The sequence below is a fragment of the Dasypus novemcinctus genome, chromosome 31 (genome assembly GCF_030445035.2).
Source record: "Dasypus novemcinctus isolate mDasNov1 chromosome 31, mDasNov1.1.hap2, whole genome shotgun sequence".
Lineage (NCBI taxonomy): Eukaryota > Metazoa > Chordata > Mammalia > Cingulata > Dasypodidae > Dasypus > Dasypus novemcinctus.
This window is the reverse complement of record NC_080703.1, coordinates 45,000,739-45,021,823: the sequence shown is the minus strand read 5'-3', so window position 1 is coordinate 45,021,823 and position 21,085 is coordinate 45,000,739. Positions and strand designations below refer to the sequence as shown.

Below are 21,085 nucleotides of genomic sequence, written 5' to 3'. Positions count from 1 at the left end.
GAAGAGGCAAGGAGGGGTCTCCTTGCAGCTTGCAGATGGAGCGCAGCCCTGCCGACACTGAGATTTCAGACTTCCGGTCACCAGGGCTGGGGGACAACAAATTTCCATTGTTTAGGCCATCCATGGCCCTTCGTTAGGCAGCCCTAGGTGACTCATCTCCCTGCACGTCTTCTCCATCCAGTGGTCCTTCCTTATGGCAGCCCTAGGCGACTTTTGTCCCTGCATATCTTCTCCACCCATGGTCCTTTGTTAGGCAGCCCTAGGTGACTCATCTCCCTGCACGTCTTCACCATCCAGTGGTCCTTTCTTACAGTAGCCCTAGGTGACACATCTCCCTGCACCGTCTTCCCCATTCATGGTCCTTCATTAGGCAGCTCTACGTGACTCATCTCCCCATACATCTCCATCCAGTGGTCCTTCCTTATGGCAGCCCTAGGTGAATCACCTCCCTGCACAGTCTTCCCCATCCATGGTCCTTCATTAGGCAGCCCTGGGTGACTCATCTTCCTTCACATCTTCTCCATCCAGTGACCCTTCATTAGGCAGCCCTACATGACTCATCTCCTCACATATATTCTTAGAGAACCAAGTGGAGAACCATGCAGGAATAGGAATTCTGGGAAATATAGTTCCAGCCTAGCTAAGTTGATTCCATATTAGCCACTACATATGAGTTAATTATTCTCCCAATAATCTTATTTAGGGTGCTAGCCATAGCGTTGGTTATTTTTCAGAGATTCTGAGGAAAGCTTAGAGATGGGGAAGGTATACCATCAAATACAATATTCCATGAAACAAATTTGTGGAGATACTCATGGAAAGACACACTGATCTGGTTGTTCCACAGGTAACTTTTTTTTTAGCCCCCCCCCCCCCCCGTGGCTTCTTGCATGCTGTCTGCTCTCTGTGTCCATTCACCGTGCATTCTTCTATGTCTGTATTTTTTAAAAATTTATTTCTCCACCCCCCCTATGGCTTGTTTGCTGTCTTCTCTCTGTGTCCATTTGCTGTGCACTCGTCTGTATTTTTTTTGCTTGTCTTCTTTTTTGTTGTTGTTGTGTCACCTTGCTGAGCTGGCTTTCAGCAGCACTTGCAGGCTGGCAGCACTCCATGATGCATGCGGGCTGGGCAGCTCTCTGCAGCATGTGGGTGAGCCTGCCTTCACAAGGAGGCACTGGGACACAAAGCCAAGGCCTCCCATATGGTAGATAGGAGCCCAACTGATTGAGCCACAGCCGCTTCCTTCCAGAGGTAACTTTGAAGGAACAAACTTTTCCCATAAAACAAGGATCATCTCTACCTGAAATTTTAACTTGCAGACTAGAACCCTGAGAATCTGAGTAGCTTGACTGCACCTTGTAAAAGGGCTATGGTTACATTTAAAGAATAAATTGAACCTTGGGAGAACCTAGATCGATTTGAGAGACACAAACACACATTAAAGAGAAAATGAAAGAGAAGGGGAGAAAGTGAGTAAGAATGAGTTTTAATTAAAATACAGCATTCTCTATGACCTCAAGGATATAACAGAGCAGATGGTTTTCCTCCGAAGTCTCTTGAGATGTAGACTGCAAAGCAAGTACTAAAAATACCATTTGGTCAAACTTCCCCATGACAATTCATTTTGGTGCCTTGTGGGCATTCTTTTTCCTTTTTTTTTTTTTTTAAAGTTTTTAATAAAATTAACTTATACCAGTCTCCAACTTTTTCATTTGGCTGAAGGCTTAACAAAAGCTCAAAAGAATTCCCTAGACCGTTTGTGGAAGGCCTGGGAAACCTGGGCACAGGATTGTGGATTTGGAGGTTTGACTGTGGGGCTAAATCAAGACAGTATTTGTCCAAGAACAGAGAAAAGTAGACTGTGACATTAGCTACATCTTTTTTTGTTGTTAAGTGGGTAATGAAAGGGTCTAAAGTAAATGGCACAGTGACTATCTGGGGAAGAGAGTGCCAGGTGGCAGGAGGTCCCACTGGGGACACAGCGAGAGGTTTAGGTTTGCCACTGAGTTAAAGGAAGAATTTGTCTTGGTCTGTGAATCAGATAAAACCTTTTCATTGTGTTGAAGGTTAACAGTAGCTCACCATCAAGTGGCACTTCCATGTGTCAGCCACTCTACAAATGGGCATGTGCATGGTTTGTTGAGGTGGCTTGCTTCATTACCTAAGTTCTCCTTAATATCACAGCATAGGCATTTAGGGAAAAACTCTTATATGGAATAAAATGAGGAAAACCTGGGTTGTAAGGTTGCTGGTGCATCTTGGGTCATGGGTAAGAACATTTCCCTTTTTAAAATGTTGTATTTAAAAGCTCCCACATAGTTTAATATTTTTTTCTACCTATATTTGACCATACTTATACTTTCTGGCCTGATCTCCCACTAGAAGATAAAGATGAGGTAAACTTTTGAATTTTGAGTCACAGACTTTTGGGATTGGAAAGGGCTTAGAAGATTCTCTAATTCCAACACCACTTTACAGGTGATGAAACTAAGCATTAAAAAATGTGAAAAAGAACTCCAGGGTGCCTAAGAGTTACCTCCTGAGAGCCTCCATGTTCTCAAATGTGGCTACTCTCTAAGCCAAACTCAGCATGTAAATGCATTACCTTCCCCCCAATGTGGGACATGACTCCTGGGGATGAGCCTCCCTGGTGCTGAGGGATTACTACCAATCACCAGCTGGTGTTGCAACTAGAAAAAGACCTTGAATAAAAGGGGGAAATGGTAAAGACAAATGAGTTTATATGGCTAAGAGACTTCAAAATGAGTTGGGAGGTCATCAGAGAGGTTGTGCTTATGTACATCTCAGCAGGATCCCAGAGACAGTCCAAGTAGATACAACCCCAGGTATTGGTGCTCCTGAGGGCTATGGAAACACACAGGTTCTACAGTCATGGCAGATGGCTCTGGAGTTCAGTGCCTTCTCAGGGGGCCCTACGTTGGAATTTGTGCTCCTGAGTGTGATGGAGTTGGACTCAGATGTGACCTTTCTACACATGCCTCTTCTGTCACTTTTACGGAATCTTTGGTTGGTGCTGGGGTTGGTGTATGCTCATGAGACTTGAATCTCTGGATTCTCCATGTGCCAGCTGAGCCTCAGCAGAGTTGCAGTACCTACTCTCCAGTTTGTTGGACTTACCCAGATCACCTAACAGGGGGTGAAGATGGTCAACCACCACACCAGGAAACCGAGAGTGCCTACAACTGCAAACAGGAGAATCACACCCATCAGATATGTGGGATCTAAGCCCCCTCTTGATATAGAGGTAGAGTGGGCATCACCATTCCAGGGTCCACAGGATGGAGGAATATAATATGTATTAGAGTAGACTCACTGGTATTCCACTATTGTGACTCTAGCAATCAAAGAAATTGTATCATTGATGTGGAGACAGTGGCCACATGAGTTGCTGAGGGCAAGAAAAGGGAAGAAGAGATGTGATGTGGGTACATTTTCTGGACTTAGAGTTGTCCTAAATGATATTGCAGGGTCTGATGCTGGACATTATATATCCTGCCATTACCCACTTAATGGACTGGGGGAGAGTGTAGACTACAATGTAAACTATAATCTATATGGTGCAGCAGTGCTCCAAAATGTGTTCACCAAAGATAATGAACGTACCACAATGATGAAGGGGGTTGTTGATATGGGAGGAGTGGGGGTGTGGGGTATATGGGAAGCTCTTGTGTTTTTTATTTGTAACATTTTTTGTGATTTATGTATCTTTAAAAAAAGACAATTAAAAATAAATTAAAAATAAAAATTAAAAAATGTAAAAGAATTTGATTAAGAAGCACTGTCCTAATATAAGGGGAAAACATCTAATTACTGAAAAACTTAAATACTATAGAATTTGGAAATACTGGAAGGACTCATTTCCAATAGTTTAAATAATTGCTACAATTTTTCTGAGGTTTCTGCAAGACGTTTTGTGCTATAATCCCTCCCTCCCTTCTTTTGTACCTTCTGAATGCCAGGCTTTGGGATTCAGGCTGGAGTCAGATGCCTTATAATTAAAACATGTGTCTATGCACACATATGCAGTAATATGTATGTACATAAATATATGTAACACATACACACATGCACATGATAATATAAAACATGTGCAGATTTGCTTATGTTTTGGCCCTTTGAGAACAAACTCGCATATGTGATGTAATGATGGTGAAGAAATACAAGAGCCATTCAATTCAGCCATCATTTCTGAACGCTGGGCTTGTGGCAGGTGTCATTCTGGGCCTCGGGGGTAGATGAAGTCTCAGCAGGTATGGGCAGGACCCTCAAGGCCTGGCCAGGATGCTTCCCAGGGAGTGCTATGGTTACTACTGTGGGGTTCAAGATGATTCTGGGGGCACATGGACAAATTACAGCTGTGTGACTTTGGGTAGGTTATCCAGCCCCACTGTGCCTCAGTTTACTCACCTGTCAAGGTGATAATTGTTCCTCCCTCACTGTTTTTTTTTGATGATTAAATGACTTAATATTTGCAAAGTGCTTAGTTGTGCAGGGCTAGTTGTAAGTACAACACATGCTAAATATAGTTTTTAAATATTTCAATAATTTTGTATTTACTTTCAAGCGTAGTTGAAATAAATACTGCTGGCATGATTTCAAGGATAATTTTGCTTAGGTGAGGCTAAGTGAAAAAAAAAGTGGGTTATTTCAAACAAATATTTAAATACTAGTATGGGACATATGTGGAAATGGTAAAAATTGGGACAATGGACAATGAGTGATTAGATTTGGAAAATATTCCATAGGAGAAAACAATAGGTGCTATCTAGGATGACCTACTAACCTGGTTTTCTGAGGGACTTCCTGGGATGTGGGGCATTTGGGGCTACAACCAGGAGAGTCCTGAGAAAAGCAGGAGGTTGCTCGCCCTGTGCGTACAGCTACGGCCTCACGTTTATTCCACAGCACTTACTGGGCACCCAGTGCTCCCTGCCTCTGAGGACTGGTCTTTACAGACCCCTGCACTTGAACCTGCCGTGATAAGCAAGGGCCCTCAGCTTCTGGACATCGGTGTTCCTTCGTCAGCACAATGAGGGCTTGGAATAAATGATTCCTAATCCCTTCCAACACTGGGGCTCTTCAATACGAAATGCACAGTACATCTGTTACTGCTAAAACCTCAGCTTCCAGTTAGGTCCAGGGTGAGACAAGAACAACGAGCAGAGCATGTATTGGGATTTTCTTAGCTCTCAGTTCCAGTGTGGGGCAGGGAGGACGAGAAGAAATGGAGTCTCTCCCACTGCTAGATCCAACCACACCCCGACCAAAACGACCACCGCAACCGTAGCATCTTTTCTCCCTGGCAAATGTCCGTGGTCTGGGAAATCGGCAGAAGAGTATTCCCGACGGCTGCAGCGTGCAAGGTGGATGCCCGTAAGGAGAGCTGACCGTTTATCGGGCCAGGACATCCAACTGCTCTGGTGGTGGTGGGGTTGGAAGCAGAAGAGGAATCTTTTGGTAGGACCAAGAGAGGGAATTTACTCAGTTGATTAAGAGGCTCGTGTTTGGAGCCTTGTTTCTCTTCATCAAATGACCTTAAGGAGTTGAACGTATTCCAAGTTTCAGGCAAGTTATGTTGCATAAGCGTGTAACTCGTGGACCATCTGTTTTTGTGTGACTAAAATCATCTTACAGTTATGGCTTGGAAAAGCTGTCTCACGCAAATTATGTATATGAATTCTTTTCCAGAGTCAGCTAATGCAGCACACGTCTACTGAGCCCGGTGTCAGCTCGGTGAGAAGCTGTGACGAGGAGTGAGCTGCACAGTTGCTGGGAGCCCGGGTAAGGGGACCGGACAGAAATCCTGTCGTCCCCTTAGGTTGACGTGGCCACTTGTTGAGAACCTGGTGGCTTTTGCCTAATACTCAGGTTTGCTTCAAGTGAGCTCTGGTGGATGGGAACGGGAGAGTGGATATTGGCGAGTCTAAGAAGAGTTTGTTAGCTCAGAAAACCTCGTTTTTAGGAGTCCTGTCTTTTCCATAATAAACTTCTTCTAAGATGCCAGGCAACAGTCTCCCTAATTATAGATGCCCTGAATCATTGCTGGCTTTTACAGCTGGAATGCTGAGAGAGACATAGATTGTAAAAGCAGGATGGTTCCAGCAGGGGGTATAGCTCAGGGGTAGAGCATTTGACTGCAGATCAAGAGGTCCCTGGTTCAAATCCAGGTGCCCCCTGGGTTGTCCCACTTTTGCCTTATTGTAGCTCATGCTTAGGTGAATAATAGCTAATGTTCCTTGTGTTCTTAGAATATGCCCAGCTCCGGTACATGCTCTTTACATTCACTATTTCCTCCATTTCTCACCAAAATCCTACAAGCAGCATACAATCAGTATATCCATTTTACATGAGGAGACTGAAGCTTGGAGATGGTCAGGAACTTGCTCAGCGTCAAAAAGCTACAAAGGGCAGGTCCAGCATTGGACCCCAGAGTCATCCTCTTAATGATTGCTTTATCCTGTTCTATCAGTATTCAAAGCTTTGCGACGACCCTCCTGGCAACGCTCCCAAGGTCAGGAAACAAGAAGTAGAGTCTTCAGCCACAGTGCCTTGCAGGGGTCCATAGGAACTGGTCTGAGTTAGGGAACTGAACTGTTTTCTAAGGCATGCGGACTTTCCATCGTCTTCCCCAAATCACTGCTGCAGCCAGTGGCTCCACACTGGGCACCCCTGCCCAGCCCAGGCACAGCCCCTCTGTCTCCTGCCCCAGCTCAGGCACTGCTTGCCTTTAGGTCAGCTTGGACGACACGGGCTGAGCACCTGCTAGTGCCGGAGTTGTGTCGAGGTGAGCCCAGAGGGGAAGCAGCCGCGGGCCTGGCTCTCGATGTGCTCTCCTCAGGACGTGGGCAGGTAACCTGAGAACAGTGATGGATGGACCTGCCAGGTGCAGAGGAGGCGGGGGTTACTTCCCTCCAGAAGAACGCGTGAGGGGGGCTTCGAGGGGATAGTTCACGAGGGCGGAGTGGAGTAGGGACGTTGGGGGGGGGGGCGTGGCTGGAGCTCCAGGCTGGAGCCGGCAGGTGCAGTTTGAAGCAGCAGAAAACGAAGCTGAAGCTGCAGCTGAAGAGGCAGTTAGGGACCAAAGCGTGAGGAGCCTGCTGCTGCTAAAGGACTCGGCGTTTTCCTGGAGCTTCTAAAGGGGTCGCCTGGATAGACTGCTTTTTTATTTATTCTCCCTTTCTTTCTGGAGGAAAGCACTCAGCTACTGAGCTACAACGGCTCCTCCAGACTGTTTTAAAACAGGCTGCGCTGGGAGCAAGGGGAGGAGGGATGTGAGGGGTGGAGCTGGGCAGCCACTTAGTTGGCCGTGGCATGACAGTGCAGGGTGGAGTTAAGTGACATCTGAGGTGAAATCAACAGGAGGGAGATTGAGCGAAATTGGGGAAGGAGAGGGTGGGAACAGCCTAGAATTGTGTTGGGCACTTCGGCCTAGATGCTGAGTTCACAGTGTGTCCCCAACCAAGAGCGGGACAAGGCAGTTCACAGGGTAAGGAGGCTTGCCCAGCTTCCTGGCCCGGTGAGCTCAGGCTGATGCTTTAGCCACTGCAAGCCCCCGTGTCTTCACCTGCAAATCAGGACGATAGTAATAACCCATGATGGCTACATGGGTGTGGGCAGAACTTTTACTCGGTGCCTGACCCATAGCAAATGCCCAATAAACATGCACTTAATTATCACCACAAAGCAGGAGAGGCAGGTTTGGGCAAGACAACGAGTTTAGTTTAGGGCCCTCTGCTGTGAAGTCTGTGGCTCCTGCAGGGAGAGGGAGAGGCTGGGAGTGCGTTTGGGGGCCCTCAGGTTTGGGAGCCAGAGCTCTGCTCCCCCGACCTGACAGGCCAGGGAGAAGTTGTTGCAAGATTTCCTCGACCTTTCTTCTCCGTCCTGGAGATAGACAAGATTAAAAATCCTCAGACTGGAACTCGAGGCAGCAGAAGTCAGAGGTGTTCAGAGGTGAATCCTGGACTTTCAGACATCGCCGTACGTGGAAAGCATGCGCTCGACCACTGAGCTTCACCCATGCCTTTTCTTTGTTTTCTAACGGTGAGATGAGACCGTTGGTCCTGATGCTGTCCCCTTTGAAAGCCTGGTGGAAACACGCTGGGTGCAGGCCCCGTGCGTGTGCGCATTTGCCTATCGTTTCAGAGCTGGATCCCTGCAGTCCATCTGTGGATTCCCAGTTAACATGTGGGTCATAATGCTCAAGCCATTCGCCCATGTGATTTGTTTTAAAACCTAGAAAATAAGGCTGAGGATACAGCACGGAGCCTTGGGTGCTAGGAAGAAGCTGAGCGTATGTTCTCTGGGAAAAGCAGGAGGGGGTGTGGCTAGAAGGGGCCTGGGGCAGAGTTTAACTCCAGGAGGAGTCCCAGACACAGAGGAAATTATGAGATGTGATGCACATCATAAAACAGGAGATAAGTGTTTATAGGAGGCTAGCTGCCATCAGGGGGCATAGCTCAGTGGTAGAGCATTTGACTGCAGATCAAGAGGTCCCCGGTTCAAGTCCGGGTGCCCCCTGGGCTGCTGTTTTACTCTTGGCAGTGGCCTGAGAAGTCCAGCACTAGCATATGGCAAGCAAGTTGCTCAGGACTCGAAATGTAGGAAGGTGCTCACTCTGTAGCTCAGAGACACAGAGACACAGCCGCATACCCGTAGACACATATATACATGTGCATGCACGTTACAGATGTGCACGCACAATACACACACATGCACGAACATACACGCATGTACAGTACATGTGTACATACATGTGGACAATGCATTGCACAGACATATGCACATACATACACATGCACATGTGCGTGCGCACATGTGCATACATATGCATGCTCAAGGCACACACATATAGGTGCATATATACATGTACAGATACACATGCATATATACACATGTACACAGATATATGCACATGCCCACACACAAACATATGCGCATACACACACCACATATATCTGCATGTACATACATGCACATGTGTAGACACATATATACACATGTGTACGCACATATACTCATGTATATACACATACGTATATACATATATACATGTATACACAGATATACACATGTGTACAGACATATGCACATGTCAATATACACATACACGCAGATGTCCCCTGGCCACACGATACACGCAGATCCCCACACAGTCACCATCGCTTGCAGGCACATGCTCACACACGCACTTGCTCATACACACCTTCATTTCTTTCTCCTTTTCCATACATTTGATCCTATTAACCAGACCCTTGCCACATCCCTTTCTGCAAACCTGTTACTTTGTAATAATTGGTTTGTAAAAGACTTGTGAAGATGTTACAGAGGGGTCCCCTTCCTGCCCCCAGAGTCCCTGAAATAATATATATTAATATATATAATATATAATATATAATACATAATATAGCCATGGCATATTTATCAAAACTAGGAAATAAACACAGCTGCAACACTAGTACCTAAACCACAGACTTTATTCATGTCTCACCAATTTTCCTCTACTGTCCTTTATTATTTTTTTCCCCAGGATCCAATCCAGGGTTCAGTTACGAGTCTCCTGGCAGTTTATTGGTCTTTCTTGTTTTTTGTAACCTTGGCACCTTCGACAGGGCCTGTCAGGTATTTGTAGAACGCTGCTCAGTTCGGGTGTGGCCAGTGTTTTCTCATGATTAGCCTGGGGTTGTGGACTTGGGGGAGAGTATGGAAAAGGCAGTATGTCCTTTCAATCCCATTATATTGGGGGTGGCGGGTGGGGATAAACCCTGCTGAGTTTAGGGGCCAAGGGGCTGGGCCATGCCAGAACATGCCTTGTCAAGCGAGAGGCGCGCTGCCTACCCGCACTGCTCGGCACATCAGCACAGCACGCTCTTCCGTGGCCTCCTGGACCGCCGCGTATCTGGGCGTGCCGCTGTGTGTACAGGATCTAGTAACAGGATAACGGCAACCCCACAGGACCTGTTTTCAGTGGATCCCAGCAGGAAGAGAGCCTGCAGCTGTGTAAAACCTGCCCCTCCAGGGGTCATGCCTTAATACCGCAGGTGTCGGTGGCAACCCCGGCTTTGCTAATTCGCCTTTCCTGTTACCACTGCAGGTTGAATTTACTTCTGCTTTTATCACTGCTCACAAGGCATGTTGTAATCGTGTGCCTGCATTACTCAGGCTAAGCTGTTAGGCTGCAGCCACCACCCTGACATCTCAAACACGATGAAGAGTTGTACCTTGTTCACACGAAGGCGTGATGCTGCCGGCAGACTTGTCCCTCTCCGGTAGCCTGCCGTCCAGCCCCTTGGCCAGCAAGGGCGTTGCCACAGTGGTGGAGCTGGAGGAGTCCTGCCAGCTCACACTGCTGTAACCCGGAGGCGCACCCTGCCACTTCTGCTCCCAGGTCACAGGACAGAACTGGTCCCATGGCCCCAGCTTAACAGCGGGGGAGGACGGGAAACGCGAGAACGTAAGGAAGCCTGGATGCTTGGGTAGTCCTAGCCGTCTTTGCCATAATCTGATTTCCCCACAACAGCTAAGCCCTTACAAATGTCAAATGTTTCTGATTCTTTTTGGTGTCACAACTGGCTGGCAAAGTACCTTGCCCGTAGTAGGGGCTCAGGAAGGGTTTAGAGAGGAAGAGCTCTTGATTAACTGAATGAATGGATGGATGGATGAACGAATGAGGCAGCATATAAAAGCTAAGTTTATTTTCAAATTCCTTAGAAACAAATTTTATTTTAAGGCTGGAGTTATACCCACATTTAAAAAGCAACTATTTGCTGCTTTTCTAAAAAAAGGTTGAAAAGATTCAGTCTTTTATTAAAGGATCTTGTCTATGTGCATCAAGGAAACCATGGAATCATTATTTTTTGTTACCATTTTTTTTTTAAATTTGAAAGTGTTTACTGCTAAGCCACCCTTTCTAAAACTGTTCACATGACCTTCTTCCCATCCCATTATAAAATCAAATATCTTTACTTTATACAACTTTAAATATATATCAAAGAATATAGGAAGAAATAAAATTTGGTGGGATCCACAGGTATCTTTTTAAAATTTTTTAAACTTTCCTTTCTATGTGGCTGGGTTTGTACAAGGTGTGTTTTATATGTGCATGCTTGTGAATGTTCATTAAACAAATCTGGAAACACGTAGCACCTCAGCTACTCTTGGCTTGCCTGTCTCTGAGCCCCTCACCCACTTTTCCACCTGGCTGGCTCTGGGGCCTCTGCCTGACATGGGCAGCACCCTCTTGCCACCGAATTGCCTCTCCTCTGGCTTTTGAGGGACCCCCTTGGTGGCCGCACCTGCAGAATCTGGATTGCTGAGCATTAAAGAGACTGTGGGCATACCTTTCAGCATGGCCTAACCCTAAACCTAATCCTGACCCTAACCCTAACCTTTCAGCATGCCCTAACCCTAACCCTAACCCTAACCCTAGCCCTAACCCTAACCCTAACCCTAACCCTGACCCTAACCCTGACCCTAACCCTGACCTTTCAGCATGCCCTAACCCTAACCCTGTTCCTGATTCCAACCTAACCCTAACCGTGACCCTAACCCTAACCCTGACCCTGACCCTAACCCTAACCCTGACCCTAACCCTGACCTTTCAGCATGCCCTAACCCTAACCCTAACCCTGACCCTGACCCTAATCCTGACCCTAACCCTGACCTTTCAGCATGCCCTAACCCTAACCCTGACCCTAACCTGTCAGCATGTGATGAGGACAAGGAGCTGCTTGGTAAACTCTCCTCTTCCTGCCTCCCCCCTCGGGTGGTTGACTGGACGGGGAGTTGACACCTCCTGGAGCAGCCTTAGAGGTGAACAGGCAGTCGCTTTTGGACCTGGTGACGGCCAGCTTGAACATGCACCTGCGAATCAGCACACCCTTCACTCTCTTTTCCCTTTCACTCCTGCTCCTTGGGGTTGTTCTCTGTGAACACATACTTGCACATAAGCTTTGGTTGCAAGCTGCAGGCTTTAGGGTTCTCAGGAATACACACACTAGGGCTGCTCCACCCAGGGTCCCTCTTCCCCTTGCCATAAAAGTTCTCCATGGCTGGATTCCAGCAGCCAGCACCTGCATCTCCTCACCTGATGGGTTTCTTATTTCAGCAAGACCCTATTATGAACCCATCTGAATTTTTTTCACAGTATGTAAAAAGTATACATTTAATCTTCATATAGTCAAAACTCTAAGTTAGGGCTTCATAATTTTAAGCAGGACTTTGTGGTGAAAAGGAAGAAGTCATGGTAAACTGAAATCACTGTAAGAAATAAGAGACATTTAAACACAAATACATGGACACGCACATTAAACGCACAACACAGCAGCTCCACATACATGGGCATGCACCTTACATACACAGCACAGCAGCTCCGTGTACATGGACACACACCTTACATGAATGACCTAGCAGCTTCCTGTACATGGACATGCACCTTACATGCATGATACAGCAGCTCCATGTACACAAACATGCACCTTACACACATGACACAGCAGCTACATGTACATAGACACACACCTTACATGCATGACATAGCAGCTCCGTGTACATGGATATGCACCTTACACACATGACACAGAAACTCCATGCACACAGATATGCACCTTACATGCAGGACACAGCAGCTCCATATACATGAACATGCACAACACAGCAGCTCCGTGTACATGGACATGCACCTGACATGCATGACACATAAGCTCCATGTATATGGACATGCACCTGACATGTACGACACAGCAGCTCCATGTACATGGACATGCACCTGACATGCACGACACAGCAGCTCCGTGTACATGGACATGCACCTGACATGCACGGCACATAAGCTCCATGTACATGGACATGCACCTGACATGCACGACACAGCAGCTCCGTGTACATGGACATGCACCTGACATGCACGATACAGCAGCTCCGTGGTGGGCAGGGCAAAGGGTGGTGGCAGACAGAAGCCTCCTGGGCGCTGCTCTCCAGCAGGAGGGCAGAAGCTGCTGGTTAAAGACCTGCCTTCCTGGAATGACTCCAGGATGTGGGCTGTGCTTTGGCCCCAGGAGTCCCCAGGGTGGGTAGGTTTGGCTGCTCATGCTGGAACTTGGAGGTAGCACACACTCTCCTGGCTGCCCTCCTTTCCTGTCTCCCGCCCACAGCCTCTTTCTGACTCCTGGCTCAGAAAGCTCCCTTTTGTGGAAACCCAAATAGGCAACAGCCTAAGAAATCAGTAAAAAATGTTATAAACTGATTTCTAAAATAACATATTCTGTACCGATTTCACATATCCTAAAACTTTTCTAAATTACGTGATTTTTAAATGCTGCATAGAATTTATCATATGGCTTATCAAACTTCATGTAAATAGTATGTTGGAGATTTTGGTTGTTTCCAACTATCCTATGCAACTGTAATGGACCTGGAATTAAACAGAGAAAGATTCGTCCCTGGAGTCAGAGATGTAAATATATAAGCCTCTGGTGGGCCATCGAGCACATGTAGGAAAGAAACAACCCCTGAATTCTCTTTATGTTTTTGAAGGTTGCCATATAGCCTGGGCCTTAGAGAGAAATCAAAGGACTCTCAAATATATTTTGCTTTAAAGGAAATGAGTTGCGTCCAAGCTTTCAGGGAGCAAGAATCATCTCTTCTTGTCTCTCTTTGAAAAGACATGACACTAAGGCTCATTATGTGCTGTGTGAGCTGATGGACTGTTCAACTGTGGGGAAAGCTGGGTTCCTGCTTACCGAGGTCCGGGCCCCTCCCTGGTGTACAGTTAGGAAGACTTTAACGTTGTATCGCAGCTCTCCGATCAATTCGGGGCCAGTTAACGCACCTAAGTTCTGCTTCTTTTCATTTGTACCCTGGGGATAACAATAGAATTCTCCTTACTACATTTGATGGTAGAATTAAATAATATGTCAGTGGACTGCATGGCACATGGTAACTACTCTATAAATAAAAGCCATTCTTATTTCACAGTGATTTCTATTTTCAAAGGAGAAAGAAGTAGCATAGAGCAGAGGGTGGGTTTAAGAGCTGTGAAGGAGGCTGTAAGGTGCAGGTGTCTAATGAGATTCAGGCAACAAGAACGTTCTCTCTCGTGACGTCTCCTACATCCCTGCCGCACTTCGGCCCTGCTGCCCGAGCCCTGCGTGGCCAAGTCGGTGCGTCTCCAAGTCGACCCACAGCACCACAGCTCTCGCATTTTAGTTTCCTGAAGGCTGCCAATGCAAAATACTAGAAATGGGTGGGCTTTTATAACGGGAATTTATTAGGATAGAAGCTTACAGTTCCAAGGCTGTGGAAATGTCCAAATCGAGGCATCAGCAGAGATGCTGTCTCGCCAAGTTGCAGCTCTGGGCGATCAGGCGCATGGAGGCCTTGCCTAAAGACACTTTCTCTTGGGATGCAGCTGGGGGATCTCAGGCACATGGCGTCATCTAAAGACACTTTCTCTTGGGCACAGCTGGGGGATCTCAGGCACATGGCGTCATCTAAAGACGCTTTCTCTTGGGTGCAGGTTTGGGTGCCAGGAGCACGGCGGGGCATGTGGCGGCCCCGGCCTGTGCCTCTCAGCGTGAAGCTGCTCCGTGGACCGGCACCGTGGAGGCCTCCTCCTGTGCCTCTGCTCTGCTGAGTCCAGCTCGGGACTCTCTGTCTCCTGAGGCTCTTTTCCTGCCTGCCCCATTTACACAGGGTTCTAGTGAGAGGATTCGGACCCGCCCTGGGTCCTGCAGTCTGACCGCAGGCCCCACACCAGCAGGTCCACGTGCCCCGGAGTGGGCCAGCTTAGGAACATAATCTGGGGTCCACGAAAGACTCAGAGCAGGAGCCCTGGAGCTGGCTAGAAAGGCAGTGTCCAGTCCTCCTTCCACTCACTGAATCAGAAACCCGGGAGGGGGGCGTGCAGCTGTGCTTTAAAGATCTTCCAAGTGGCACTGATGCACCTAAAGTTGGAGGCGCCCGCTCTGGCTTGAGCCTTTCACCAGGCCTCCCAGGCCCCCTCCCACGCCCGCCCCTCGGGTCCTGCTGGATGCAGCGTCCCCTTAGCCTTAACCCTTCACTGTTACTGCTTGCTCTGCCTCAACGCTGCACGCCTTTCCAGCTCTGGTTTTGACTCCTCACCTCTGACCTCATTCGAAGACCTTCGATCTCACACGTGATGTGATAGCTCTCATCCCTCCGTCCCTGTGCCTGGCAGCCAGATGACTCAGCCTGGGGCCCTGCTCCCTGCAGCCACCCAGGAGGCCAGCACTTTAGCCACCCAGGAAGCCAACACAGCAATGACCCAGGAGGCCAGCGCTGCAGCCACCCAGGAAGCCAGCACTGCTGCAGCCACCCAGGAGACTGACACCGCAGCCACCAGGAAGCCAGTGCTGCAGTCACCCAGGAGGCCAGCACTTTAGCCACCCAGGAAGCCAACATAGCCAGTGCTGCTGCCACCCAGGAAGCCAACACAGCAATGACCCAGGAGGCCAGTGCTGCTGCCACCCAGGAAGCCAACACAGCAATGACCCAGGAAGCCAGCGCTGTAGCCACCCAGGAAGCCAACACAGCAATGAGCCAGACCCTGCAATCACCAAGGAGGCCAGCGCTGCAGCCACCCAGGAGGCCAACACAGCAACCACCCAGGAGGCCAGCGCTGCAGCCACCCAGGAAGCCAACACAGCAATGAGCCAGGCGGCCAGTGCTGCTGCTACCCAGGAAGCCAGCGCTGCTGCAGCCACCCAGGAGACTGACACTGCAGCCACCAGGAAGCCAGTGCTGCAGCCACCCAGGAGGCCAACACAGCAACGACGCAGGAGGCCAGCGCTGCAGCCACCCAGGAAGCCAGCGCTGCAGCCACCCAGGAAGCCAGCGCTGCAGCTACTCAGGAAGCCAGCGCTGCTGCCACCCAGGAAGCCAGCACAGCAATGATGCAGGAAGCCAGCACTGCAGCCACCCAGGAAGCCAGCACAGCAACGACCCAGGAAGCCAGTGCTGCAGCCACCCAGGAAGCCAGCACAGCAACGACCCAGGAAGCCAGCGCTGCAGCCACCCAGAAGGCTGACACTGCAGCCACCCAGGAAGCCAGTGCTGCAGCCACCCAGGAGGCCAGCACTGCTGCCACTCAGGAGGGCAGTGCTGCTGCCTGACTCGGACTCCTGCCACCTGCCAAGAGCTTGGCCCATCGCTAAGAGCTCCCAGGTTCTGCCCTGCCCCGGGTGCCACCGCCATGCAACTGCAAGGCAGGGGAAGCACAAGGACCCCTGGATTCATAGTTCTGCTTAAATAGGAGTTTCTCTTTTTGACTTTTACTGGATGAAGGCTGGAATGGGGAGGAGGATGCTCGATGTGCCTCACTCCCGTGGTTGTCGAGTTGAGGGCCGTTGTCGAGAGGCCTCCGCAGAGGCTGCTTGTGTGTCCTCAGCCACAGCAGCTCCCACAGCTCAGCGATCCGAGGGAGTAAGGCCTGCCTCCCAAAACCTGGTCTCTGAAGTCGTAAACCATCGTTTTTGCTTTTGTCCTGTTAGAAGCAGATCAGTAGGTGTGGGCTACACTCAAGAGGCCAGGAAATAAGCCTGAGGAGGTCACAGAACCTGTGCACCTGTTCTAAAACCACCAGAGCCGGTCTCCGGGGGAGCTTCCTGCCACACGCCACCCAGTTCCTAGGGTGCTTGCATAGCTAGGTCACCTGGCAGACTCCAGACATGCCTTTGTCTTGGCCGGGGCTCTGTCCTGGCCACCAGATGAGAGCCCCTGGAACTCCCTCCAGGCTGTGCTGGAGTCTACAATGTAAGGTGGGGCCATCTTCAAACGCCTGCTCTGTGCGCTTGGCCGTCTCCAGACACCTGCTCTGTGCGTTGGTCGTCTTCAAAGGCCTGCTCTATGCGCTTGGCCGTCTTTGAACGCCTGCTCTGTGTGCTCGGCCGTCCTCAGATGCCTGCTCTGTGCGCTTGGCCGTCTCCAGACGCCTGCTCTGTGCGTTGGTCGTCTTCAAAGGCCTGCTCTATGTGCTTGGCCGTCTTTGAACGCCTGCTCTGTGTGCTCGGCCGTCCTCAGACGCCTGCTCTGTGCACTTGGCCATCTTTTCCTTGCTGCTTTGAGCGTGGAGAGTCTGCCAGGTGCCAACACAACCAGAGCCTTGGCCAACAAGATTAATTTGAGCTCAGATTTTTCCGTGTTCACCAGCTTAGGACTGCCACGTACATGGCCTGCAATTGGAGTGTGATGCCAAGCTGCCCAGAGGGGGGTGAGCAGCGGCTGAGACCCCCCTGCAGGCTACAGCCGAGCAAAGCTCCTGGTGCGAGATGTCTGTGCCTCGAAGACGGGGAGTGTTTCCTGATGTGCATGGATGTGCCATCAGGGAAGTGTTTCTAATTCTCATGAAGATGTGTCTGGCTAGCAGGGACCAGGTTAGAGAGCTTTGGGTTGCCAGTGACAGAAACCCAACCAACTGGTATAGCAAAGAGGAATTTAACTGAAAAATGTCAGTACTGTATTGGCTTCCAGTCCGTCATCAGGCTATCAGGGATCTCTCTCTCCTCCTGAACCAGCTTTCCTCTGTGTCAACATTGTTCTCAGGAAGGTTCTCTCTGGGTGGACGCAAGTAGCCCAAATTTACTTCCTTCCCTCTTAGCAACCTCAGGACAAGAGGACGTTTGTCTTCTGGATACTTCTAGCAAAAGTCCTGTGATTAAGTCTCATTGGCCATTTTCTGAACACTGGGGCAATGCCCATGGACTTCTGTGATTTGGCTAGGCCTTCAGTTTTTGCTCCTTTTTAGAGTTGGGAAGTTAATCTGGCCCCTTTCAGATCACACCAACTGGGTGGTTATCTAAAGAAAATTGAACGCTTTTACCAATCCTGATTGGATGAAAACAACATGTATCAGCCATCCCTGTGGTGAGACGGGCCATCAGAGGCAAACTGCAGAAAGAGAACTGAGACGTGATCAAGACAAAACGTGGGTTTTGTGCCTAATTCCTTGGCAGGCGCAGGTTACTACTATCTGCTCAGGAAATTGAAAAGCTGACGGGCTCCCAGCTCGAGCCTCGGTGTCGGCGACATCCCCGGGCTCTCCCACGCGGCACCTTCTCCTCGTCCGTCTCATTTGCATCCAGGTCCTGGTCAGCGCCCGCAGCAGCCCTGATGCCACCAGCCTTCTCCGCTGGCAGGCTTGACTGCCGGCTTTCCTGAGTTCATTTCCAAGGCGCAGGTTCACGGGTACAACTCTTCCAAAGGGAGCTCAAGGAATATTCTCCTCAAGCACGGGCGGTGGGCTGAACTTCCTGGGAAAAGGCTAGGGGCCAGCTCAGAACTCTGGCGGGCCAAGCAATCCTGTTATTTGTGCTGCCGCTCAGAATCCAGGGAACAGCCGCCTGAGTTTATCCTTTTCAGTGTGTGCTTTGGGGAGGTTCATTCTTAGCTCAGGGCCTACGATCGTTGCACTTCTCTTACACAGTAATTGGTTGAAGACTGGAATTACAACCCAAGCACAGCCAGTGCCTCTCAAAGGGACTTTATCTGGTTCTTTTGGAAAGGGGTCCCGTTTTGTTTGTTTTTTTTTAGTTCCTACAGGCTTTGAACCTGAACGTGCTTAAAATGAGCATTTTTGTCCAGCTTCAAACCATGAAGAGGGGATGTTCTGAGGATAGAGCTGCCCAAACGGTGGAAGTTAGAGCTGGAAAGGGGGTGGGGGTGGGGGGAGAAAGACCTGGTGACATCGTGTCAGCCCCTGGGTCCAGTCAAGCGAGAAATGAGGGCAGCTCCTGGACTTCACAAATTCCCCGTGTTGTTTTTTTTCACCTGAAAGCCAGATTCCTAGCTGATGTGGCACCATACTCCGCTACTGATGACGGAGTTCCAGGAAGGCCTGGGTCCCACTTCTCAGACCCCAACCGAGTTTTCTTACACTCTAAGGCTTCCATTTAGTCTCCTGCCTCCACTGAACTTGTTTCTCTCTTCGTAAATCTGTGGCAACAAGTCAGGCCACGCAGCACCTGTGGGGACTGACTAACTAGAACATTTGTGAAATTCTTTGTTTTCACAAGACATTATCAAAAGAACTCTATGCATTAATATCTCTTACTCTTGATTCTTTTTTTTTTAATTGTCTTCTGAAACATAGAACTGTCTTTTCTTTTAAAATGAATAATTATCTATGTTCACTTCTCAAGGGATAAACAGATAAAAAACATCCCTCTCTCTGGTGGGAGGTGGGAGATTCAGAGTGGGACTAGCTTTGTTTTTCCTGTATTTGCTGTTTTCTTTCTTCATCTGCCTAACTGCTTGACTTTTGAATTCCCAGTACTGGGAAAAAAATGTAATTATTCAGAAAATGCCAACACCAATGGGTTGGTAAGTTGTCTTATTTGTTTTGATTCTAGATTTAGCATCAACTGATATCATTTTGAGAAAATGTTCCATTGATTTTTGTGAGTTAAGTAGATCTACCGTGGAGGAAATTAGCCTCAAGGTAAATTATTATTATTATTATTATTTTTAATTATTTATTTATTTATTTTAAATTACATTAAAAAAAAATATGAGGTCCCATTCAACCCCACCGCCCCCACCCCCCACTCCCCCCACAGCAACACTCTCTCCCATCATCATGACACATCCACTGCACCTGGTAAGTTCATCTCTGAGCATCACTGCACCCCATAGTCAATGGTCCACATCATAGCCCAGACTCTCTCACGTTCCATCCAGTGGGCCCTGGGGGGATCTACAGTGTCCCGTAATTGTCCGTGAAGCACTATCCAGGACAACTCCACGTCCCGAAAACGCCTCCACATCTCATCTCTTCCTCCCGTTCCCCACACCCAGCAGCCCCCATGGCTACCGTTCCCACACCCATTCCACATTTTCTCTGTGGACATTGGATTGGTTGTGTCCATTGCACACCTATGTCAAGTGAGGGCTTAGATTCCACATGGGTACTGGATGCACTCTTCCCGCTTCCCGTTGTAGACACTCTAGGCTCCATGTTGTGGTGGTTGACCTTCTTCAACTCCATGTTAGCTGAGTGGAGTAAGTCCAATAAGTCAAAGTGTAGGAGCTGAAGTCTGTTGAGGCTCTGGGCCTGGGTGTCATATTATCAGTCCAGAGATTCAAATCCCCTACATATATCTTAAACCCAGCACCAACTACAGTTCCAATAAAGTAGCATGCAAGTCTTGTGAAAAGAGATCCCCTCTGAGTCCAATTCCATCATGCAGAAACACCAGCTCCAAAGAAGGGCCATCTGTCATGGCAGTGAACCCCTTCTGCCATGACCATAGAACCCGTGGGTCTCTTTATCCCTCAAAAGAACCAATACCTGGGGCTGCATCCACCCCATCTGTCCCTTAGACTCTGTTCAGTTGTACATAGGGGTATTCCTTCTGACAACCTCCAGACTCTTTTTTAGAGACTCACAGCCTTATAATCTCATTTCTCCTTTCCATTTCCCCCTTACATTAGGTCAAACAGCTTCCCGAAGTCATGTTATTATATGTAGACAGGTATATTCTGCTGTTCCACATTGAATCTTTAATTCAAGGTCATTTTCTAGTTGCTTCTTCAGCTGGTATGTGGTAGTGATCCCTTGGTGCCAGGGAGGCTCATCCCCGGGTGTCGTGTCCCACGCTGGGGGGAATGCATCACATCTACACGCTGAGTTTGGCTGTGAGAGTGGCCACATTTGAGTAACATGAAGGCTGTCAGGAGGAAACCCCCAGGCACAATGCTACTCTAGGCCTTGTTCTTATTGCAGGTGTATAGGCTCAAAAGTGTAGCCATTAGTATCAAGAGCCCACTGTTGGGCCCTCCTTCCTTCCTGGTTCTTGCCGTTGCACCTGGAGGATTGCCGCTGCTCTCCCAGGGCCCACAACAGTGACCCCCCGGCCAGGAGCCCAGTACCCCCCCAGCTGTTGTTTTTAATTGTTTCCACTATGAGTATATATAGACATTACCATATACCCTGGGCATATGCCCTGTATAACTCCCTGTCAACCATATATATCCTGTCAATAACATCCCATATCAGTATTCCTCTGCTGCCATTGTTGAACCACTCTGTGATCCAAAACTTCCCATAAAGTGA

At 48.7% G+C, this 21,085-nt stretch overlaps 2 non-coding genes across 2 annotated transcripts; both read left to right on the top strand.

Annotated features, from left to right (window-relative positions):
• The first annotated feature begins 6,125 nt into the window (after nt 1–6,125).
• Nucleotides 6,126–6,197, top strand: TRNAC-GCA (transfer RNA cysteine (anticodon GCA)). The gene has a single exon. It is a non-coding gene; the product is annotated as a tRNA-Cys (tRNA).
• A 2,269-nt stretch (nt 6,198–8,466) lies between these two features.
• On the top strand, nt 8,467–8,538 carry TRNAC-GCA (transfer RNA cysteine (anticodon GCA)). Its single transcript has one exon. It is a non-coding gene; the product is annotated as a tRNA-Cys (tRNA).
• The last annotated feature ends 12,547 nt before the right edge of the window (nt 8,539–21,085 follow it).